At 44.4% G+C, this 25,067-nt stretch overlaps 1 long non-coding RNA gene across 3 annotated transcripts; it reads left to right on the forward strand.

Moving 5' to 3' along the window:
* Positions 1 to 5,256: 5,256 nt before the first annotated feature.
* LOC149122435 (uncharacterized) lies at positions 5,257 to 25,067 on the forward strand. Of its 3 annotated transcripts, none has more exons than XR_016220862.1 (3): positions 5,257 to 5,550; positions 7,822 to 7,941; positions 24,798 to 25,067. It is a non-coding gene; the product is annotated as an uncharacterized LOC149122435 (long non-coding RNA). The 3 variants fall into 3 exon arrangements; XR_016220860.1 differs by lacking the exon at positions 24,798 to 25,067 and adding an exon at positions 19,597 to 21,394 and having other exon boundaries at positions 5,264 to 5,550; XR_016220861.1 differs by lacking the exons at positions 5,257 to 5,550; positions 24,798 to 25,067 and adding exons at positions 5,559 to 5,685; positions 19,597 to 21,394.

Here is a 25,067-nt window from a genome sequence, read left to right on the forward strand (position 1 = left end):
CCCAGGTTAGCTGCCAGCCACTCCACCTCCGTGGAGGGGCGGCACCCCCCGCCACTTTCCCCACTTCCGCGGAGGAGCGGCACACCGCCGGCCAGCTCTCAGGGGTTCCTTCAGATGTTCCTGGTGCATGCTGTCTCTCTCCTCCTTTATAGTCCTCTTCCACCAATCCCAACTCTGCTACCCACACGCCGAGTACACTGCTCTCCTCCAGTCAGGAGCAGGATCAGCTCCTGCAGCTTATCAAACTGATGAGGCAGCTGCGTAGTTGTTTGCTCCTCCCCAGCGCCATATTGTGGGAGAGCAGATGCATAGAATTAGTCCTAGTTCCAGTAATTTAGTCTAGTCTCAGTTGCTCCCTACACTAGTCCACATTCCAAAGGTGACAGATATGCTTTTCTGATAACAAGTAATAAAATTGCAATCAACATGGAAGTCTTTCTAGGAAGCAGTGTTCCACGCCACTCCAGTCTTGCCTCTTTTTCACGCGCTTTAATAATGGAATTTCCCACTCACTAGCAGGAGCCTTCTACTCCACTGCATGGATTTACAAAACATTTCATGATAAGTCTCTTGTGAACAAACATTTATGTCCTTTCCGTTTTTTTTCTGTAATATAAAATACATTTTAATTTAAAAATAATCATATATATTACACATTTATGCAGCACCATGTCATTTTGATACCTGTTTATAATCTGGGAGTGCAATCATGTTGGAATACTTTTGTTTTTTGTTTTTTGTTTTTTGTTTTTTGTTTTTTTAGTCAGGCAGAGTTAGACAGTGAGAGAGAGAGACAGAGAGAAAGGTCCTCCTTCCATTGGTTCACCCCCAAAATGGCCACTACGGCCGGCGCACTGCACCAATCCAAAGCCAGGAGCCAGGTGCTTCCTGCTGGTCTCCCATGCGGGTGCAGGGCCCAAGCACTTGGGCCATCCTCCACTGCCTTCCGGGGCCACAGCAGAGAGCTGGACTGGAAGAGGAGCAACAGGGAAGGAACCAGTGCCCCAACGGGGACTAGAACCCGGGGTGCTGGAGCTGCAGGCGGAGGATTAGCCTAGTGAGCTGAGCATTTTCTATGAAGTGCCTAGCAATGTAATTTTTAAATTAACAGTAAGTGCATATTTATATTAATATTCATCCCATGATTTCCTTCCTTCTAGCTTTTCCAACTTTAACAAAACTCTCTTGGATACAAGTCACTCTGGTGAAGGGTGGCAATGGAGATTAGACTAAAACACAGGAGGGAACCCAGGGAGAAGCCCACAAATCCCATAACTGAAGAAAATGCGGCACATTTAGATAAAGGAGACAACAGCAGCATGGGTGAAGCCTGGGAGCACAGGGGTGAGAGCAGGCGAGGCTGAGGTAGGGGATGAGGCTGGAAAGAGCAGCAGAGTGAGCAGAGTGTAGGTTCTTTCATGCCACATCTTGCTGTCGGACACGGCTGAGTCAGGAAGAAAGGTCCTCCCTCACACATCCTAAGGACAGGTATGTCTGCAGTGTCAGGCAGCACAGCTTTATAAAACAGAAAATTAACTAGGTCATCTTCAACCAGAAGTTTCCAGGCTTCATGGACACCCTGACATGTGCTCAATGGAAAATGGTAGGAATGGCCTCAGTCAGTTGTTTAGCTCAGAAGCAAGGGGATTGCTGTTGTCAAGGAGTCTCCTAGCTGCTCAGGCTGCTCTGACAGATGGCCCGGACTGGCTCGTATGCAATGGATTTTCTTTCCTTCTTACAGTTCTGGGGCCCAGAAGTTCAAAATCAAGGCACTGGCAGAGGTGGTGTCTGGTGAGGCCCTGCTTCCTGATGCCTTGACTGTATCCTCACATGGCAAGAAGGCCAGCCAGCTCCCTAGGAGGGTGATGACTCTACTCAGGAAGGCTCTGTGCTCCTGGCCTAATGACCTAAGAGAAGCCCCGCCTCCTAATACCCTCACATGGGGTCAGGATTTCAACACAGGAGTTTGGGGGGTGAGGGTACAGCATTCAGTTTCCGGCCCAGGAAATCAGGGATTCAGGCTGAATCTTTTACATGAACATAGCATGTCAGTTCCATTGAAGAGCAGGCCCTGTGGACTTGAGTCTAACCAAGGGGAAACAGATATACTCACTTTCACAGAGCTGGGAGCCTTTCAATGCCACCCATCTAAGTATGCAAGGAAAACCACACCAGCCAGAGTGGCGTGAGAGCTGGTGAACTCCGTCACAGATGATGCTTTTCACTGTGATCTCACATGGGAGATGATGTTTTCCTGTGCTCTGAACATGGGAGCTGCACAAGGACAGGCATTTGACTGGTTCACTCTGCTATCATTCACCCACGATCAGTGTTTGCAGAATGGTGGAGAAACTACATCTCTACCACACAGGAGTAAGGGGTCTGAATTTGCATTACCTGAATAGACAGGAATCCAAACATGAGGCCACACCAAACAGTACAAAGCTTGGTTTGATGAATCAAAGAAAAACCCCTCTTATTCACTTCTATGGCAGACACCTTAGTAAAAATTACCACATTAAAATCATAGAAAGACAGGATAGGGAGGTGAAATGCTTCAGAACAGAGAGCTAGTTGGGTTTGCTTTTGTGAACTTGTTGGATTACAAGCCTTATAAATTGGTTTAAAAGCTGATAGGTAGAGCCAGTGGACAGATACAACGGAGCTGCAGTTGGGTGAGGGAGTATACTCAGTGAAAGCAAGATGGGCAGGCCTTTATAACAGCCAGGGCAGGAAGAATCCAAGAGGGCAGAACTCTCGTGGTTTGAATTATTGGTTTTATCAAAGGGACCCCAGAGAGCCGGCCATCATGAGAACACAGTGAGAAGCATTGTCTGTGACAGAGTTCACCACATCCCAGTTGTGGTCTCCCCAGCACCCAGAACAGTTATAAATACACAATCGTTGGCTGGTGCCGCAGCTCAATAGGCTAATCCTCCACATAGCGGCACCAGCACACCAGGTTCTAGTCCCAGTCGGGGCGCCGGATTCTGTCCTGGTTGCCCCTCTTCCAGGCCAGCTCTCTGCTGTGGCCCGGGAGTGCAGTGGAGGATGGCCCAAGTGCTTGGGCCCTGCACCCGCATGGGAGACCAGGAGAAGCACCTGGCTCCTGCCTTCAGATCAGCGCGGTGCGCCGGCTGCAGCGCGCCAGCCGTGGCGGCCATTGGAGGGTGAACCAACGGCAAAAGGAAGACCTTTCTCTCTGTCTCTCTCTCTCACTGTCCACTCTGCCTGTCAAAAAATAAAAAATACACAATCGTTGTTTACAAATCACCTGGTTTGTAGTGTTTTGTACTAACACAGTATGATTTTACATGAAGTAGGCAAAATATTAATTTGTTAAAGTATTTCCTATATCCAGGTATTCAATTATTTGAATGGAAGTGATATTAAGATAAAATCATTAATCATGTTTTTATTACCAAGATTGCATTATTAGGAGTGGGACATGCTCACTAGGACTTACCCCTAATGGTAGAGTTAGAAACGTGCTAGGAGATTCCAATTCAATCCCATCAAGGTGGCATGTACCAATGTCATCTTACTAGTCAAAGTGATCAGTTTCAGTTCATAATTGATCATAATGATAGGATTCAGTGTCAAAGGGATCATATAAACAAGACTAGTGTCTGCTAATAATAACTGATAGAATTAAAAAGGAGTGAATGATCCAACATGGGAAGCAAGATACACAGCAGACTCATAGAATGGCAGATGTCCTAAACAGTACTTGGGCCTCAGAATCAGCCCTTAAGGCATTCGGATCTGGCTAAAAAGTCCATGAGAGTTTCTCAGGCATGGAAAGCCAAGACACTGTGGCAAAAACAAACAAACAAACAAACAAAACAAACAAACAAACACACAGCACCACCTAAATGAAAGATCCCTGTGAGTGAGATCCCAGTGGAAAGAACGGACCATCAATGAAGGAGGTACCTTTCTCTGAAGGGAAGAGAGAACCTTTCTCTGAAGGGAAGAGAGAACTTCCACTTTGATTATGGCCTTGTCTAAGAATGGAGTTTGTGAACTCGGGAGGCGTCCATAGCCTTGGGTGATTACTGATGTCGTAAACAAGAGTGTCAATTGTTAAATCAACAACGGGAGTCACTGTGCACTTAACCCCATGTAGAATCTCTGTCCTTAATGTGTTGCATTTGGCAAATTCATGGTAAAACTACTACTCAGACAGTACTTTATACTTTGTGTATCTGTGTGGGTGCAAACTGTTGAAATCTTTACTTATTATATACTAAGTTGATCTTCTGTATATAAAGATAATTGAAAATGAATCTTGATGAAGAATGGGATGGGAGAGGGAGTGGGAGATGGGATGGTTGCGGGTGGGTGGGAGGTTATGGGGGGAGAAGCCATTATAATTCAAAAGTAGTACTTTGGAAATTTATATGTATTAAATAAAAGTTGAAAAAAGAAAAAAAAAAGAATGCTAAAAATAAAAAAAAGGAGCGGGCATATAGCAGAGTGGTTTAAAAGTCTGCTTCCCATGTTAGAGTCCCAGAGTCTACCACTCAGCTCCAGCTCCTGACTCCAGCTTCCTACTGATGCAGACTGGGAGGCACTGGGAATGGCTCAAGTACTTGGGTTCCTGCCAGACACGTGGGAGACTGGATGGAGCCCCTGTCTCCCAGCTTTGGCCCCACCCAGCTGCTCATTTTGGGAGCGAATGGGAGTGCTTGTGCTAACTTCTCATCAAATAAATAAAAATTAAAAAAATTTTCATATCATTGTATGAAAATCATGTTTGTGTAACACAAATTCACATTTTTATACTATTGATACTAGTGGCTTAAAAGGCTAAAAGTAAAATTCCATTGTATTTGAAGTACATAAGATTAAATTTTCCTCAAACATTTAAATTAAATGTAACAAAACTTAACAAGTTAAAATTGTCACATGTTTTTAAAATTTGGCTTAAATATCAAAAGGTATATTTGAAAATTGATAATGGAAACAATGAACATAGGATTTTGTCAAATTATCTAAATACTGCCATTGATTTAGCTTTAATTAAAATCTTATTAAATATTTTAATAAAACCATTCCCAATTCTAAAATTCAAATTTCAGTTAGTTACTCATGGAAGACATTGTTACCACACTATAATGAAGGCTGCATTTAGAGTATTTTACATAAAAATTTCAGATTCAACAGTACTTTCTAAAATACCCTTCAGCTGTAACATGCAAATCACGGTAACTCCCTAATTTATGAGTGTTCCTGTGAAAACTCTCAGGACTTCTCATTGCACTTACTCCAGAAGCAAATTCCTCACCCTGACCTCTGAGGTCTGCACAGTCTGGCTCTTGCTTATCAACTCAGATGCATCTCTCAACACGCCCCCTCATTCCCTACCCTCTAGTTTCACCTCTTCTTGATCCTATGACTTCCCTGCCCACCGTTCTTTAAGATCAGCAAATTAGCCAAAGCGGAAAAGCCAGTCCATGAAATCTGCACGTGTTTATTAAGCCCAGGTGGTACGGGAGAGACGAGAGTCAGCTTCCAGAGTCAAGGAGCTCCCAGGCATTGGAGTGGGTGAGTCTCAGGTGCTCATGGAAGGCAGGGCAGGCACCACCTGTTCTTTCTGGGAATATTTCCTTCTGGGGTGCTCATCAGTGGGTCACAAAAGCATTAGTTGGCGTTTTGTGAAAAAGGACAGCCTCACGAGAGGTAGGTGGGTAGGGTTGTGTGTGTTGGGATCGCCAATGGGGGCAACAGAGGGGAGGTTGTATTCACGGCTGAACACGTAAATGTTTTCTGTGAAACCTTTCTGGCAGTGGGAGAGTCCACGAGCTCTGCTTACATAGCCTAGGCAGTCCTTCTACCTGAGACATCTCCCTTTAGTTCCATCTTTTATCACATTAGTTCACGTCAAGGTTAATTCTGTTTCATTTCCTAGCATGGTGTTAACTTAAAAAAAGATGCTTATTTTTCATACTTTTAAGTGTAATTGTCTAACATTTCTCCACATTCTGAGGTAAATCTATGCTCTAGTGTGAAAAACCATGCTACCTCCAGCCTGCTGGCCACCTCACTGCACTCGGGGGGTATAGGCTCCAGGCAGGTGATGGTTTTCAGCACTGTTTTCTCCCTCCTTCACCCCTCCCCCAACACTGGCAATGCGTCCAAGTCAAGCTAATTGTATGTGGGTCAACTGGGACCTGAGTGCAACGGAGTCAATTTGATAATTGGCTGGTCTAGCAAGACCTGATTCCGATAATCATTCAGCTTGAATTAGCTCTTGTCTTTCACTAGGGGAAGTACAAGAATGTTAGCTCTTTCATTTCCTTACTCTGAAACGAATTAGACCCTTCGGTTGAGAGTGAAACGTCCCTAGTTAAGGAGGCTGAGGCTCCGTTTGTATGCTGACAGGCGTACCAGCCCACACCTGAAGCCGTGAGGACAGAGTCCTACCCATGATGGATGGTGTGCTTAGTGACTATTTTTAACAGTGCAAGACAAGCTGGGTTTGGAAACTCTGAAACAATGCTTTTCCTAAATGGAAGGAAAATATAGGTAAATCGGAGTACTTAGCAGACAGATGGCACGTGGCATTTTGATTCAAAGATTAGGACAATTACTTGATAGTGCATACTCAAGTGACACAGTGAAGACAAATGAAACACACGCGTGATTCTCAAGTGTCCCTCAGGTTCCCTCTTCTTGGATTCCTTTATTAGAACAACAACACTTTTAAAGCCTTCGCTGAGCTTCTGTTTTCTTCCAAGAGCAGATGTGGGGTGCGAGGGAAATAACGATTACTTCTTTCAGATGCTATTTGCTTTCTTAGGTGTCAGGTGTGGTTCAGCTTGCACCATGAGAGACGCAACCCCCTTTCATGGAACTTAATTTCACTTTCAGGAGATGGTCTATAAACAAATTAACAACCCCAGTCACAATAGCAATAATGAGAATTTCTGTGCAGTTTTCTGATGGAAAGTCATGGGGGGCAGAGCAAATTTCTCTGAAGAATGACATTTCCTTTGGGATCTGAGTAATAGAAAGAACCCAGCTACTGGATTGCAAGCCAACATAACCGCTAGTTCCATGGTCTGGCAAAGACTGGAGCTCAGGGAGAAGGCACAAGAAGACTGTCACCCAGAGTGGCAGGAGAGGGAGGCAGGTGTGGCTAGGCATGAAAGGCACAGGGCCAGACACAGAGATCCTCAGTGAGCCAGGATTGGCTATTTACCTCACGGGTTTTGAGCAGCAAGGTTTGCATTTGGGAGGATCACCACTGTCACGTGGAAAATGGGACGGACACCCAGCTGAGGGTGGTTACATGGGAAACAGCTACAGCAGGGGCATGTGGGAAAACCAGGACACGAATTGGAAATGGTGTCACCTAAACCTCCTCGTGGATGAACCAGGGAGAGGAGGAGGGAGGGGACATGAAATCAGGCATAACCCCTTACTCTCGCCTAACTACAGTGCTGAAGGCTTCCTTCCCTCCTCCACGCCAAACCTTGCACACACACACCTGTCCCTCCAAAGCCTTTCCCACCTCGTTCACGGCTCTAAGCAGACACCCGGTAGCTGTCCTGATGCCTTCATGGTGCTTTAGCTTCACTGCTGCTCTCTGCTTCATGGGACACCTAGACAGGTCCCATCAGTGTGTGCCCATCGTCCTTCTACTTCACACGTTCCGAGGACTAATGACACAGGCCACGCCAGTACGGCATCATTTCTGGACCTTGTTACAGCTTCCCAGAGCCTGTCTCTCCATTCCACCACTGTTTACCTAAGAAGCAATTCTGCCAAAATTGTAAATCAAAACCAACAAGCAACTGTCATTTCACATTTCAGGTTGTTCAGGAGCAACTTCTCTGTGTGGTGTAAAAGGGCCCACGTGGACTGCCTCTGTCTGCTTTTCTCGGACCACCCTCCCGCTGGTCATTACCTGCCAGCCATGCTGGTTTACCTTCTGTGAGTAGCTTATGCCTGGGGGGTGGACGTTTGGTGCAGTGGTTGAGACATCCACAGCCCATACCCGTGTCTGGGATAGACTCCTGGCTCTGTTCCCATCTCCAGCTTCCTGCTAGCACACACCTTGCAAGGTTCAAGCAGTTGGGTCCCTGTCACCCATGCAGGAGACTAGATTGAGTTCCAATTCCTGGTTTCACCTCCCCCTCCCCACCACAGGCAGGTATTTGAGGAGTGAACCGGTGAATGAGAGGTTACTCAGTCTCTCCCCCTTTCTGCCTCTGCCTTCCAAACACTTTCTAGAAAGCCACGCCATGCTCTGCTGTTCCGCCTTAAGGGTTTTACACACTCCATCTCTTCCAACGGTCTGCTCCTCTCGCAGTGTGCACTGCTTTTGTTGTCAATCAAATCACAACTCCAGGGTCTGCTCCAAGGTCCGGGTCCTCTCCACGTCTCCCGGTGCAGGGCCGTCTTTGTGCCACTGGCATGTTCCCATCAGCAGAGTGACTGCAGCTCTTGGGCCTCTCAGTGTCTGCTTTCTTACGGAGCTGGTGGCCAGTGCTTTCCACTATTCCTCGTCCTGTGGCTAACCCTCAGTGGAGAGTTTTAATGCACAGATACCAGGTCTTACATGACCTGAGGGATTCCATCACAAAGGTCTTGGGTGCCTCTGACACAGGGACGTGGTGAGCGACCTGGCCACGTCTGGAGTAACAAGCCAGGAAAGGCAGGTTGAGGATGAGGCCAGTAACTCACAGCAGTCCAATTGAAGGCTTGGTGCCCAGCTCGCAAAATGCGTCTCTGATGCTCCTCAACCCGGAGCCGAGGATCCAGGTGCTGTCACAGAGCGGGCTGTGCTCAGCACGCACACTGCCGTTCTTCTCCGATGCCTTCCCCATAACTTTCCGCTGTGTGTTTGTGGGGAGCAACTCGGACTAGACTAAGTTACTGGAATTAAGACTTATTCTATGCATCTGTTCTCCCACAATATGGCGCTGGGAGAGGAGGAAACAGCTTCTACGCAGCTGCCTCCAGTTCAACCAATAAGCAGCAGGAGCTGCTCCTGATTGGAGGAGAGCAGCGTACTCGGCGTGTGGGCAGCAGAGTTGGGATTGGTGGAAGAGGACTATAAAGGAGGAGAGAGACGGCATGCACCAGGAACATCTAAGGGGAACATCTATCTGAATAACACCTGAGCAGCCCCCGAGAGAGCCGGCCGGCGGTGTGCCGCTCCCCTGCGGAAGTGGGGTATGTGGCAGGGGGAACCGCCCTTCCACGGAGGTGGAAGGGACGGCAGCCAACCCGGGAAGAACCAGCAGCAAACCCGGGGAGGGCCGAGCAGACAAAAGAACAGCGCAGGGTCCTGTGTCGTTCCTCCACGAAGAGGGGGAGCAACAGTGTTGAAGACTGGCTTCTGACAGCAGGAGAAGAGTCACCTCTGGACAGTGGAGAGCAGGCTCTGGGGAGGCAGGAGCTTCACTAGGATTCTCTCGAGGGAGACCTGAGGTGGGAGCAGCGCTTGGGCACTGGGGCCGTTAGGATTGGTGAGAGTCCTGCCCACTAAGGCTTCCGCACCTGAGTCAGAGGGACCCTGTCCTCCGCAACAGCCAGGGCTCGAGGCTCGGGCCCCCACCACGGGGCACCACTCCCCCGCAATGCTCTCCACACTCCTGGTGCGATTCCGTGGCGGGGAGGTTCCCCTCAGCTGCCGTCAGTGGCATTTCCTACTTTGCCTTGTTTCTACACCCACTTCCCCTGTGTTTCTAATGGAGCCCAGGCCGGGTCCACTCCCAGCAAACTCACCTGTGGGGGCTGTAGGCGCTCTTGGAAATACTAATTATGTGAATGCAGGAGACATTTTGCAGTTCCTGGTTGACACCAGGACTTATTGTCAATGTCTATAATTTTGCAATGATTCTTAGTTGCTACTCCAGGCTCATTGCAGTCTTCCTATTTCCAGCACTGATGTTTCAACTAGTAAGTGACCCCATTCCTTGAAAAATCCAATTTCATGCCTACTTGAAGGTTGGCATTCTTCTCAGTGCAACATGAATGTTGTGCTCACTTCTCTGAATAGCAGTAAGATCGCCTGTGTGAGGCAGGATCCCGCTAAGGCAAGCTCTGAAGGCATGCTTTGTTAGAAGGTTTGAAAGAATTTCTGGGAGGTAAAAATCTCCCTTTTCAAAAGATTGTTCGTACCAAAAAATTTTCAGAAGTCAGCTTCTAAAATATTTTGCTCTAATTAACACTCAAAATTCAGCTTTTTGACAACCACCCAAGTTTTGACAACTGCATTTAGATGCACAACCACCACAAAGGGTGCTGGCATCACCCCTACAGGCAGAACTTAGACAAATGGTATATGACACGTTTCTGTGACAAACTGTATTTTTCTCAATATGGATGTTTTCTGCCATTTCCCCAGAAGATGATTAAACAAAGGAGATTGGGGATGGTCTGGGGAAAGGTGCAAAAACAGACGCATCCTCAACACCTTTACGGCTTTACATTCTTGGGACGCTTTCAGTGCTGTAATGTGAAGTGTGTGAGTCAATCAGTCTCAGTGTTGAGGCTTTGGTCCTTCAGCCACTGAACAAAGCAACGTGAGGATGATGCATGGAGCTCACTTGCTGCCGGGGTTCCTGCAGGCAACACCATCTCTCCCTGAAGAACCAGGAACATGTTTCCTTGGGAAGTAATCAAGTCAGTGTCCGTCAGCTCCAACGGTCCCAAACCTGTGGCCTGAGATCGGCTTTTCTATAGCTCCTTCTCAGTTTCCAGGCCTGACTTTGGAATCGGAGTGCCTGCATCCACTTTCATTAGCTGAATTCCACAGCTATATTTCTAATCTGGAATTCCCTGGCTTTTGTCTAAGTAATCTCAAGTATGTATTTTCCGCTTGCACGGGCAGGCACAAGGAATGCTAGATGAGATAATGTCTGCATGAGCAATAGGCTGCATTGGAGAAAGGGAACTCTGAGCACAAGAACTTGGGTGTTATAATAGGCAGTAAGTGTGCCGACTCCTTGGTTGGAGGGAAAGACTGTCTATTGGGGGCCCAGTGAATGGGAGCCCTCTGTTTCTGTGTCTGTCTTGATCACTTTGTTCTTGTTAGGCCAAATAAAATACTTTAAAAAATGTTTATTTCGGGAGTTGGTGCTGTGCCATAGTGGGTAAAGCTGCTGCCTGCAGTGCCAGCATCCCATATGGGTGCTGGTTCGAGTCCCAACTGCTCCACTTCCAGTCCAGCTCTCTGCTATGACCTGGAAAGGCAGTGGAGGATGACCCAAGCCCTTGGGCCCCTACACCTGTGTAGGAGACCCAGAGGAGGCTCCTGGCTCCGGATCGGTGCAGCTCTGGCTGTTGCAGCCAACTGGGGAGTGAACCAGCGGATGGAAAACCTCTCTCTCTCTCTGCCTCTCCTTCTCTCTCTCTGTAACTCTTCCAAGTAAAATAAATAAATCTTTAAAAAAATGTTTATTTCTTTTCATTTGCTTCAGAGAGAGAGAGAAAGAGAGGGAGGGAGGGAGAGAAGGAATGAGAATATAAATGACTGTCTTTCAGCCACTGGTTCACTCCCTATATGCCCCCAACAGCCAGGCCAAGCTGGGGGTCTCAAACTCCATCTAGGTTTCTTTTTTTTTTATCTTTTATTTAATGAATATAAATTTCCAAAGTACGACTCATGTGTTACAATGGCTTCCCCCCCCATACCGTCCCTCCCACCCACAACCCTCCCCTTTCCCACTCCCTCTCCCCTTCCATTCACATCAAGATTCATTTTCGATTATCTTAATATACAGAAGATCAGCTTAGTATACCTTAAGTAAGTATTTCAACAGTTTGCTCCCACACAGAAACATAAAGTGAAAAATAATAGATGATTTTTTTAAATGATGATGAAATCAGATCAGACCTATTGTCATGTTTAATCCCAGTGAGAGTCAAGTTGGGAATTGATAATTTCTTTTTTTTTTTTTTTTTTTACAGAAGATCAGTTTAGTGTACATTAAGTAAAGATTTCAATCGTTTGCACCCCCATAGAAACACAAAGTGAAATATATTGTTTGAGTACTCGTTATAGCATTAAGCCTCAGTGTACAGCACGTTAAGGACAGAGATCCTACATGAGGAGTAAGTGCACAGTGACTCCTGTTGTTGACTTTACAAATTGACACTCCTGTTTATGGCATCAGTAATCTCCCTATGCACCAGTTATGAGTTTCCAAGGCTATGGAAGCCCCTTGAGTTCTCCGACTCTTATCTTGTTTAGACACGGTCATAGTCAAAGTGGAGGTTCTCTCCTCCCTTCAGAGAAAGGCACCTCCCTCTTTGAAGACCTGTTCTTTCCACTGGGATCTCACTCACAGAGATCTTTTTGCCAGAGTGTCTTGGCTTTCCATGCCTGAAATACTCTCATGGGCTTTTCAGCCAGATCCGAGTGCCTTTAGGGCTGATTCTGAGGCCAGAGTGCTATTTAGGACATCCGCCATTCTATGAGTCTGCTGAGTATCTCACTTCCCATGTTGGATCACTCTCCCCTTTATTTATTCTATCGGTTAGTGTTAGCAGGTACTAGACTTGTTTATGTGCTCCCTTTGACTCTTAGTCCTTTCATTATGATCAATTGTGAACTGAAATTGATCACTTGGAATAGTGAGATGGCATTGGCACATGCCACCTTGATGGGATTGAATTGGAATCCCCTGGTATGTTTCCAACTCTACCAATTGGGGCAAGTCAGCCCGAGCATGCCCCAAATTATACATCTCTTCCCTCTCTTATTCCCACTCTTATGTTTAACAGGGATCACATTTCAGTTAATTTTCAACACTTAAGAATAACTGTGTGATAATTACAGAATTAAACCAGTCATATTAAGTAGAACAGACAAAAAAAAATACTATGAGGGATAATGTATTAAGTTGTCCATTAGCAGTCAGGGCTATGCTGATCAAGTCACCATTTCTCATAGTGTCCATTTCACTTCAGGAAGTTTCCTTTTTGGTGTTCAGTCAGTTGTCACCGATCAGGGAGAACATATGGTATTTGTCCCTTTGGGACTGGCTTACTTCACTCAGCATGATGTGTTCCAGATTCCTCCATTTTGTTGCAAATGACTGGATTTCGTTGTTTCTTACTGCGGTATCGTACTCTAAAGAATACATATCCCATAATTTCTTTATCCAGTCTACCATTGATGGGCATTTAGGTTGGTTCCAGGTCTTGGCTATTGTGAATTGTGCTGCAATAAACATTAGGGTGCAGACCGCTTTTTTGTTTGCCAATTTAAATTCCTTTGGGTAAATTCCAAGGAGTGGGATGGCTGGGTCGAACGGTAGGGTTATATTCAGGTTTCTGAGGAATCTCCAGACTGATTTCCATAGTGGCTTGACCAGTTTGCATTCCCACCAACAGTGGGTTACTGTCCCTTTTTCCCCACATCCTCGCCAGCATCTGTTGTTGGTAGATTTCTGTATGTGAGCCATTCTAACCGGGGTGAGGTGAAACCTCATTGTGCTTTTGATTTGCATTTCCCTGATTGCTAGTGACCTTGAACATTTTTTCATGTGCCTGTTGGCCATTTGGATTTCCTCTTTTGAAAAATGTCTATTGAAGTCCTTGGCCCATCTCTTAAGTGGGTTGTTGGTTTTGTTTTTGTGGAGTTTCTTGATCTCTTTGTAGATTCTGGTTATCAACCCTTTATCTGTTGCATAGTTTGCAAATATTTTTTCCCATTCTGTCGGTTGTCTCTTCACTCTCCTGACTGTTTCTTTTGCAGTACAGAAACTTCTCAATTTGATGCAATCCCAATAGTTGATTTTGGCTTTGACTGTCTGTGCCTCCCGGGTCTTTTCCAGAAATTCTTTGCCTGTGCCAATATCTTGAAGGGTTTCTCCAATGTTCTCTAATAACTTAATGGTGTCAGGACGTAGATTTAGGTCTTTAATCCACGTTGAGTGGATTTTTGTGTAAGGTGTAAGGTAGGGGTCTTGCTTCATGCTTCTGCACGTGGAAATCCAGTTTTCCCAGCACCATTTATTGAATAGACTGTCCTTGCTCCAGGAATTAGTTTTAGATCCTTGATCAAATATAAGTTGGCTGTAGATGTTTGGATTGATTTCTGGTGTTTCAATTCTGTTCCATTGGTCTATCCATCTGTTTCTGTACCAGTACCATGCTGTTTTGATTACAACTGCCCTGTAGTATGTCCTGAAATCTGGTATTGTGATGCCTCTGGCTTTGTTTTTGTTGTACAAGACTGCTTTAGCTATTCGAGGTCTCTTGTGCCTCCATATGAATTTCAGCATCATTTTTTCTAGATCTGCGAAGAATGTCTTTGGTATCTTGATTGGGATTGCATTGAATCTATAAATTGCTTTTGGGAGAATGGACATTTTGATGATATTGATTCTTCCAATCCATGAGCATGGAAGATTTTTCCATTTCTTGGTATCCTCTTCTATTTCTTTCTTTAAGGTTTTGTAGTTTTCATTGTAGAGATCTTTAACGTCCTTGGTTAAGTTTATTCCAAGGTATTTGATTGTTTTTGTAGCTATTGTGAATGGGATTGATCTTAGCAGTTCTTTCTCAGTCATGGCATTGCTTGTGTATATAAAGGCTGTTGATTTTTGTGCATTGATTTTATATCCTGCCACTTTGCCAAACTCCTCTATGAGTTCCAATAGTCTCTTAGTAGAGTTCTTTGGATCCTCTAAGTACAGAATCATATCGTCTGCAAAGAGGGATAGTTTGACTTCTTCCTTCTTAATTTGTATTCCTTTGATTTCTTTTTCTTGTCTGATGGCTCTGGCTAAAACTTCCAGAACTATGTTAAATAGCAGTGGTGAGAGTGGGCATCCCTGCCTGGTGCCAGATTTCAGTGGAAATGCTTCCAACTTTTCCCCATTCAATAGGATGCTGGCCGTGGGTTTTTTATAAATTGCTTTGATTGTATTGAGGAATGTTCCTTCTATACCCAATTTGCTTAGAGTTTTCATCATGAAAGGGTGTTGAATTTTATCAAATGCTTTCTCTGCATCAATTGAGATAATCATATGGTTTTTCTTCTGCAGTCTGTTAATGTGGTGAATCACATTGATTGATTTGCGAATGTTGAACCACCCCTGCATACCAGGGATGAATCCCACTTGGTCTGGGTGGATGATTTTCCTGATGTGTTGTTGTATTCTATTGGCCAGAATTTTATTGAGGATTTTTGCGTCTATGTTCATCAGGGATATTGGTCTGTAATTTTCTTTCAGTGCTGCATCTTTCTCTGGCTTAGGGATTAAGGTGATGCTGGCTTCATAGAAAGAATTTGGGAGGATTCCCTCTTCTTCGATTGTTCTGAATAGTTTGAGAAGAAATGGGATTAGTTCTTCTTTAAATGTCTGGTAGAATTCAGCAGTGAATCCATCTGGTCCTGGGCTTTTCTTTGTTGGGAGGGCCTTTATTACTGTTTCAATTTCTGTTTCAGTTATGGGTCTATTTAGGTTTTCTATGTCTTCATGGTTCAATTTTGGTAGATTGCATGTGTCCAGGAATCTATGCATTTCTGATAGGTTTTCCTGTTTGCTGGTATACAGGTCCTTGTAGTAATTTCTGATGATTCTTTTTATTTCTGTGGTGTCTGTTGTTACGTTTCCTTTTTCATCTCTGATTTTATTGATTTGGGTCTTTTCTCTTCTTTTTTTAGTTAGTTGGGCCAATGGGGTGTCAATTTTGTTTATTTTTTCAAAAAACCAGCTTCTCGCTTGGCTGATTTTTTGTAATGTTTTTTTGGATTCAATCCTGTTAATTTCTTCTCTGGTTTTAATTATTTCTCTTCTCCTACTAGATTTGGGTTTGGTTTGCTGCAGTTTTTCTAGGTCCTTGAGGTGCGCTGAAAGCTCATTTATTTGGTACCTTTCCAATTTCTTGGTATAGGCACCTATTGCTATAAATTTGCCTCTCAATACTGCTTTTGCTGTATCCCATAAGTTTTGATATGTTGTGTTGTTGTCTTCATTTACTTCCAGAAAGTTTTTGATTTCTCTTTTGATTTCTTGAATGACCCAGTGTTCATTCACGAGCATGTTGTTCAGTCTCCATGTGTTTGCATACTTTCTGGGGTTTCCTGAGTTGCTAATTTCCAGCTTCATTCCGCTGTGGTCTGAGAAGCTGCATGGTATGATTCTAATTCTTTAAAATTTGCTGAGACTTGCTTTATGGCCTAGTATGTGATCAATCCTAGAGAAGGTTCCATGCGCTGCTGAGAAGAATGTGAAGTCTGTAGATGTAGGGTTGAAAGTTCTGTAGATATCTGTTAGATCCATTTGGGCAATAGTGTCAATTAAATCTGCTGTTTCCTTGTTGATCTTCTGTCCGGATGATCTGTCTATTTCTGAGAGTGGAGTATTGAAGTCCCCCAGTACTATTGTATTGGAATCTAAATCTCCCTTTAAGTCCCTTAACATATCTTTTAAATAGACCGGTGCCCTGTAATTAGGTGCATATACATTTATAATAGTTACATCTTCCTGTTGAATTGAACCCTTAATCATTATATAGTGTCCCTCTTTGTCTCTCTTAACAGTTTTTGTATTAAAGTTTATTTTGTCTGATATTAATATGGCTACACCTGCTTTTTTTTGGTTTCTGTTGGCATGGAATATCTTTTTCCAACCTTTCACTTTCAGTCTGCATGCCTCTTTGTTAGAGAGATGTGTTTCTTGTAGGCAACAAATAGTTGGGTTGTGTTCTGTAGCCAGTCAGCCAAACGGTGTCTTTTAACTGAAGAATTCAGACCATTAATGTTCAATGTGACTATTGATACGTAGTGACTTTGCCCTGCCATTTTCCCGGAAATATTTTCTAGTATATGCTTTGAGCTTCCCATGCTCTTTTACTGGTAGGTGTTCTTCCTTTCCCTTCTTTCATATTGATGGCCGTGTTTCTGTGTTTCTGAGTGTAGCACATCTTTAAGTATCTTTTGCAGGGCCGGACGAGTGGCCACAAAGTCTTTCAATTTCTGTTTGCTATGAAAGGTCTTTATTTCACCTTCATTCACAAATGAGAGCTTGGCAGGATATAATATTCTGGGCTGGCAATTTTTCTCTCTTAGCACCTGTGCTATGTCTCGCCATTCCCTCCTAGCTTGTAGGGTTTCTGATGAGAAGTCAGCTGTGAGTCTGATTGGAGATCCTCCGAGAGTAATCTGACGTTTCTCTCTTGCACATTTTAGGATCTTTTCTTTATGTTTCACTGTGGTAAGTTTAATTACCACGTGTCGTGGTGAGGATCTCTTTTGGTCATGTTTATTGGGGGTTCTATGAGCTTCCTGTACTAGGATATCTCTGTCCTTCTCCAAACCTGGAAAGTTCTCTGCTAGTATCTCACTAAAAAGGCCTTCTAATCCTTTCTCTCTCTCCATGCCTTCAGGAACTCCTAGAACTCGAATGTTGGTTTTTTTAATAGTATCCTGTAGATTCCCAACAATATTTTTTAGGTTTCTAATTTCCTCTTCTTTTCTTTGGTTTGACTGTATGTTTTCCTGTGCTCTATCTTCTAAGTCCGATATTCTCTCTTCTGCTTCACCCATTCTGTTTTTAAGGCTTTCTAATGTGTTTGTCATTTGATCTATTGAGCTCTTCATTTCATTTTGATTTCTCTTCACTATAACACTTTCCTGTTCTACTAGTTTCTGAGTTTCATTTTGACTCTTCCTTAAAATTTCGTTTTCACGAGAGAGATTTTCAATCTTGTCCATTAAGGATTTCTGTAGTTCAAGGATTTGCTTTTGAAAACTTCTAAATGTTCTTATCATAAATTTTTTGAAATCTGTATCTTGCATTTCTTCTATCTCATCATCTTCATACTCTTGGCTTGGGGTGTTTTGCTTATTTGGAGGCATCATAGTGTCATCGTTGATCTTGCTCCCTCTATTTCTGTGTTTGTTACTCGGCATAGTTAATTCTTCTTGCATCACTGTGCGTTTTTTTTTTCTTTTTTTTTTTTTTTTAATACTGTGTCTGTGTTAAGTGGACTGCCTGCTGTTGGAGGAGCCTTGGAGGCTTGAGATGGGTGCGGCCTGAGAGCTCTGCCTGGTTCTTCCTGGTTAAGGGTGTGCAAAGGTGACACCCTCAGGTTATGTGTGGTAAATCTCTCTCTTTTTATTTATTTATTTATTTTATTTATTCAGGGGGTAAGTAACACCACACGGCATGGCTGTGCAGAATTGATGGTATTTAGCTTCCAGTCTTTGGCTCCTCTGGACTCCCACTGGGTTGCCTAGGCTACTGAATTGTAGTGACTCAGTTCCTTAGCTCTCCCCCATTGATATGTAAATCCAGAGAGGAGGCCTGCTCTTTGTCTCTTGGGAATTCTTCAAGCCTTGCAGCCTTGTAACCTTTGCAAGGTTAGGGGGAAGAGAAACCCCGAAGCTTTTTTTTTTCCTTCTTTCCGGTAGTGAGTTTGCTGCACTTTCCGGCCCCCCTCTAGATTCTGACCCCCGTTTCCCCACCAATGTCTCGGGTTATTGAGCTCACCTCCCCTTCCAGCGCCGATGTGTGGACTCGGAGCCCTGAGCGTCCCAAGTCTCCCCGCTGTTGTCTGTGTGGCATGCACTCCCCCTCCATCTAGGTTTCTGATATGGGTGGCAGAGGCCCAAGTACTTGAGTCATTACCTTTTGCAGTAAACTGTATTAGAAGCACAAAGTATTTAGTACTGAAACCAGGTACGCTAATATGGATGTGGGCATCCCAGGCCACAGCTAAATCCCGTGCTGCACCACAATACTTGACCCAAATATTTTTTAAAGAAGAAAGGTTTTATAGAATTCTTAGACATAAGATCTTTGTGCATACAGAACATAGAAGTTACAGCTTGAGAAGGTCTAAAAAGGAATTCAGGGCCGGCGCTGCAGCTCACTAGGCTAATCCTCCACCTGCGGTGCCAGCACCCCGGGTTCTAGTCCCGGTTGAGGCACTGGATTCTGTCCCGGTTGCTCCTCTTCCAGGCCAGCTCTCTGCTGTGGCATGGTAGGGCAGTGGAGGATGGCCCAAGTGCTTGGGCCCTGCACCCGCATGGGAGACCAGGAGAAGCACCTGGCTCCTCGCTTCAGATCAGCACAGCGTGCCTGCCATGGTGGCCATTTTGGGGGTGAACCAATGGAAGGAAGACCTTTCTCTCTCTCTCTGTAAAAAAAAAAAAAAAGGCAATTCAAGGGCAGCTTTGGTAGAGTCCCCAGTAACCCAGCTGCATCTGAAACTAGTTATCTGACTTTCAACTGACAGATTGCTAGTTCCATGTCAACCATGATAGGAGGGTGACTGCCAATAATACAGTGAAGTTTTACTGCAGCTGGATTCCATGGTATACTTCAGTTTGGCCCACTCCTGTTCATTCAGGTCCAAATACGAGATCCTATGTATTTTTATTAAGAGAAATGCCCTTCAAAATGAAGAAGCACAGACCTAACTAAAAGGAGAATGCTCTGTCCCCTGCCACACAGATCCTTATTCTTCACAAAGACAACAGAACTCTTGGCTGAGGGAAGCTTTGGGAATTTCAAAAGTATCATCCCAGGATAGCAAACAGCTCCCATTGTATGTAAAAATATGAGTTCCCTGAAATTATTTTCAAACACGTTGATTCCCTTCATTTTGTCTTCATAGAAGCAGTCAGCAAAGATTGCGACCAGAGCTGCTTTACAGAGAGCAAAGGAGATGCTGCCGAGTTTCACTGCAAGGACAGAGACAGATGCAGCTTGGAGCAGGGGCTGTGTCAGGCTCTCTCAGTACCGTGCACCTGCCCAGCCATCCCCAGGGGGCTGGATGTTCCCAGGAGTGTCAGCCACGGAGCTAATGAAAGGAATTATCCATTTATATCTCTTAGCCTCTGTATTCCTGTGCAGAAGGAGCGAGACCTTTTGTGATGCATTTGCCCTTGGGAGTGATGGTCAGTTCCACTCCTGGCCTGGTTGTCATGGTACCCAGAGCTCACAGAGGCATCCAGACACACAATATTCGGGTCTGCTGTCCCTGACTGCTTCACTTTGGACAAAGTAATAGCTTATTTCCTGACTGACACCTGCGAAGCTATTTATGACTTATTCTCCCAGAACTGGTCTTCTGAAAGCACTAATAGCAGGGTGGTATTTGCCTTACATTCTTCAAATAACTCACTCTGGCCCCATCATCCTAAGGTCCCCACTCTGCCCAGGGCCCAAGCTTCTATATGCCATTTTTCTTTGAGGGACTTTTAACCCACACTCTATTGGAAATGTAAATAATCCTCTAGAGGACCCTGACATTTCCCCCCCGAGAGCTTCCTTGCAATTCAGGAACTAGAGCGTGGAAGAATCCTCCAGCCAAGAGAGAATATTGCCCCTGGAATTTGATTTTCAGTCTAGAGCCTCAGTCCACAGATTCTGACAATTACTCTGCATTTACTGAACTTCTGCCGTGGGAATAAAACGAACAGGGAGGTCTGAGATCATTCAGAATTCTTCAAGCATCGTAAAGGGCCAGCTATCCTGATATATGATGTTCACTGGCATTTTATTCAAGCTCAATGTATACCTTAGTAGTGGAGCATCTTTATAAAGACATGAAATAACTTACTTGCCCCATTTTAAACAAAATAATTTAACCAACTTGATTTACTTTCATCACCAAGGGTTAATAGCATTGAGAAGAAGGGTCATTATTCAAGATTTATCATTTTCCCAAGTAATTGGAAGCACCAATGAAATCATTCAATGGATAAATGAGTGACTGCCTTGGTCCCAGAACCAATGCAACTGATGCCTTGGTCCCAAAACCCTCCCCTACTCCCATCTCCTCCCACAAAATCTCCCAACAGTTATACTTTGGCAATTGATTTATTCCAAGATACAGAACAATTCACTGGATGCCAGTCAGGAGGCCTCTCCTTTCTTGGGTGTAAAAGCACAGCTCACGACATTGATCGCTGCAACTCTACCTACCCTTCAGGAAACTTTCAGAGGCTGTGACCCAGGCTGTTTTTGGATAAACAATCGCTGGCTTGTGTAGTGAGCTCATCTCAACAACAGATCATTGCTCTGGCCTGAGTTAAAGTCATTTCTTATCCTGCCCTCCCTGGGCAGGAGGGATAACTTTGCGAAGGTAACAGCCTGGCATTATCAGAGAAGAATGACCTGAGATCAGTCATAATTACAAAAGGACAGAATGATGATATTGAGTATATTTGGCAAACAAATTTCATTATCATCTAGTTGTATGAAAGTCAAGTGCTATAATTCTGAATTTATAAAAATAATTTTAAGACATTATACATATTTTGACAGAGTGGAAGGTTTTCTCCTGCATTAATGAGCTCCCCAGTGCAATTGCAAGCTAATCATGGTGATTGTAATCCAATGCTGAGTATATGTTTCTATTCCTGGTTCTTGAAAAGCCTGTTTTTAAATATGTGACTCCTTTTATAAAAAATAAGGTGCTAATACTTCCCGATAGTCTGACTCTGTTATTCACACATAAGTATTGTTGAACAAGTGACCTGTCATGGCCAAGATCTCATTGCCATGTGCATGCCTCAATCGCTTTCCTGCCCTGGGCATCAGCACACTTGCAAGATGTTGCGAGTAGCTCTTCCGTGAATCAGTTCTTAGTCTTTAAGGACAGAGACGCATCATCCCCTTCAGGGTAGGTTTTAGCATCTCGGAAGACTAAAACTACCAAATGAGAATGCCTGAGTCAGTAAAGCATACCCTAGATGATAGCAGGGAACCAGTTACACTAGTTGTAAATGTTGTGTCTCTTCTCGCCCAATGTGACCTCATTGTCTTAATCTATGATGGCTGGACTGCTGATCTCCCCATTTCCCGCTGCAGGATGCTGGACTAGGTCAGGAGAGGGCGCTACAGGAACACTGCATGAAGAAATAACTGTGCCTGCTTTATGGCAGACAAGGGGAGCCGCTATGCTTACCCTCCAGCAGGGTCGCCGTCGGTGTTTCCAGTGGAATCCTGAACACTAGGCTCAGCTAGCTGATGGGGGGCTGGCTGTGACCAGGTGCCACCAAGTCACTTCCATGGCACCCAGTGGACTGAAACCACAACCTCTCAAACACAGAGGGCATAGTGGGGATGTGACCTTCAAACCAGACTTGTTCCCCCTCATTTGTACATCTACAAACTCTACAGGTCCTTTCCACCTCTTCTTAATACCTAATCTCTCTCTCTCTCTCTCTCCTTCTCAACAATCTCATTTCTTGTTTAAATTATTGGGTGATTTCTGTCCCCTTGATCCTAACTGGTACAAAAATATTTAGATTCTCACCTCTCTTGCTGCCCCTTTAAATCCATCCTACAAAGCTTTTATTTACTATTTATCAAAAGGAAGTATAATGTTAGACTTTGGAAACATTTTTTTGCATGTATGTGTTATAGACAGGGTTGAGTATTGATGCTAAACTGGGATTACTTCAAACATTAAAACCCCTGGTCAAGCCTCTAGGACACGTATGGTTATATGAAACTATTGACTTTCAATCAGTGAATCTCAACTGAAAACAAGCAAAGAAAAAAAAAACTTACTGCAGTAATATTTTCCCTCAGGGAAAAGTTTTCTTTGTCAAAGGTAATTAGAACAAAGAACATATTTTCCTAATAAACATAAATGATACATAGGTGATATATTTTAGTTTTAATTGAATTATTCTTCTAACACATTGGTAATGACAGCATCTTAACAATAATTGCCTCATTCATCTCAGCTGTGCTACGAGAACAGGCCTGTTTCCATCCTCTGTTCACACTATAGGGGTTAAGTACCTTGTCTCAGGTTGCACGCTTGTGAGGTGGTAGATCCAGGTTCAAACCAAGATCTGTCAACCCAGCCAGGGACAAGGTTCCCTAAGGTCTCATCATGATTTGGACAATAAAGACAACTGCTTCTTACCCACTTGGAAGGTCTGTCTTTGGAACCGCAAACTCAACAGTAGCAAAATTCTTCCTTCATCTGGCAAGAGAAAAAAAATGTCAAAGGGCATGATGTTACCGTAGCTTTTGAAAAGGAAAGAAAGGAGACATGGAGGGAGGAAGGAGAAAGAAACGAAGGTGTACCCTGAGGAATGAACTAGAGGAGGACAGGAAGCAGCAGAGACAGAGGTATCCGAGAGGCGTTCAGGTAGATGTCAACAAGAGGCTTCTCTGGGAGCTGGTTTGCCTGTGACCCTGTGAGAGTGGAATGTTTTGACCTGATGTGGCAATGTCTCAACTGGGCTCTGTAACAAAAAGACTATTAACTGATTGCTTAAATGAAGAGACACCGATTTTGCACAGTTTTGGGTGCTGGAAAGTCCAGAATGAAGGTGTCAGAAGTTTTGGTGTCTGGTAAGAACCTGCCAGGTCAGGCAGCCATCTTCTCACTGCGTCCTGACATGGTGGGGGAGGAAGCTCTGGTTTCCTTTCCTCTTCTTTTTTTTTAAACTTTTATTTAATAAATATAAATTTCCAAAGTACAGCTTATGGATTACAATGGCTTCCCCCCCCCCCATAACTTCCCTCCCACCCACAACCCTCCCAACTCCCGCTTCCTCTCAATTCCATTTGCATCAATATTCATCTTCAATTATCTTTATATACAGAAGATAAATTTAGAATATATTAAGTAAAGATTTCAACCATTTGCACCCGCACAGAAATACAAAGTGTAAAATACTGTTTGAGTACTAGTTATAGCATTAATTCACATTGGACAACACATTTAGGACAGAGATCCTACATGAGTCAGTGCAGTGACTCCTGTTGTTGACTTAACAAATTGACACTTTTCTTTATGGCGTCAGTAATCTCCCTAGGCTCTTGTCATGAGTTGCCAAGGCTATGGAAGCCTTTTGAGTTCACCAACTTTGATCTTAGACAAGGTCATAGTCAAAGTGGAAGTTCTCTCCTCCCTTTAGAGAAAGGTACCTCCAGGCTGGCGCTGCGGCTCACCAGGCTAATCCTCTGCCTTGCAGCGCTGGCACACCAGGTTCTAGTCCCAGTCGGGGTGCCGGATTCTGTCCCGGTTGCCCCTCTTCCAGGCCAGCTCTCTGCTGTGGTCAGGGAGTGCAGTGGAGGATGGCCCAAGTCCTTGGGCCCTGCACCCCATAGGAGACCAGGATAAGTACCTGGCTCCTGCCATCGGATCAGCGTGGTGCGCCAGCCACAGTGCGCAGGCCATGGCGGCCATTGGAGGGTGAGCCAATGGCAAAGGAAGACCTTTCTCTCTGTCTCTCTCTCTCACTGTCCACTCTGCCTGTAAAAAAAAAAAAAAAAAAAAAGAGAGAGAGAAAGGTACCTCCTTCTTTGATGACCCCATTCTTTCCACTGGGATCTCACTCACAGAGATCTTTCATTTTGTTTTTTTTTTTTTTAACCAGAGTGTCTTGGCTTTCCATGCCTAAAATACTCTCATGAGCTCTTCAGCCAGATCTGACTGCCTTAAGGGCTGATTCTGAGGCCAGAGTGCTGTTTAGGACATCTGCGATTCTATGAGTCTGCTGTGTATCCCGCTTCCCATGTGGGATCGTTCTCTCCCTTTTTGATTCTATCAGTTAGTATTAGCAGACACTAGTCTTGTTTGTGTGATCCCTTTGACTCTTAGACCTATCAGTATGATCAACTGGGAACTGAAACTGATCACTTTGACTAGTAAAATGGCATTGGTACATGCAACCTTGATGGAATTGAATTGGAATGCCCTGGCACATTTCTAACTCTACCATCTTAAGAAAATGTTATGTATGGGGCTGGTGCTGTAGCACAGCAAGTTAATGCCCTGGCCTGAAGCACCAGCATCCCATATGGACACCAGTTCGAGACCCTGCTGCTCCACTTCCCATCCAGATCCCTGCTATGGCCTGGGAGGGCAGTGGAAGATGGCCCAAGTCCTTGGGCCCCTGCACTCATGTGGGAGACCTGGAGGAGGCTCCTGGCTCCTGGCTTTGGATCGGCGCAGTTCCGGCCGTTGCAGCCAATTGGGGAGTGAACCAGTGGATGGAAGACCTCTCTCCTCTCTCTCTCTCTGCCTCTTCTCTCTCTGTGTAACTCTGACTTTCAAATAAATAAATACTATGTATGAACTTAATTTTTTCTACCAAAATAAACTCTCATTAA

This window comes from Oryctolagus cuniculus, chromosome 14 (genome assembly GCF_051225735.1).
Source record: "Oryctolagus cuniculus isolate XC-2025 breed Fujian yellow rabbit chromosome 14, ASM5122573v1, whole genome shotgun sequence".
NCBI classification, from domain to species: Eukaryota; Metazoa; Chordata; class Mammalia; order Lagomorpha; family Leporidae; genus Oryctolagus; species Oryctolagus cuniculus.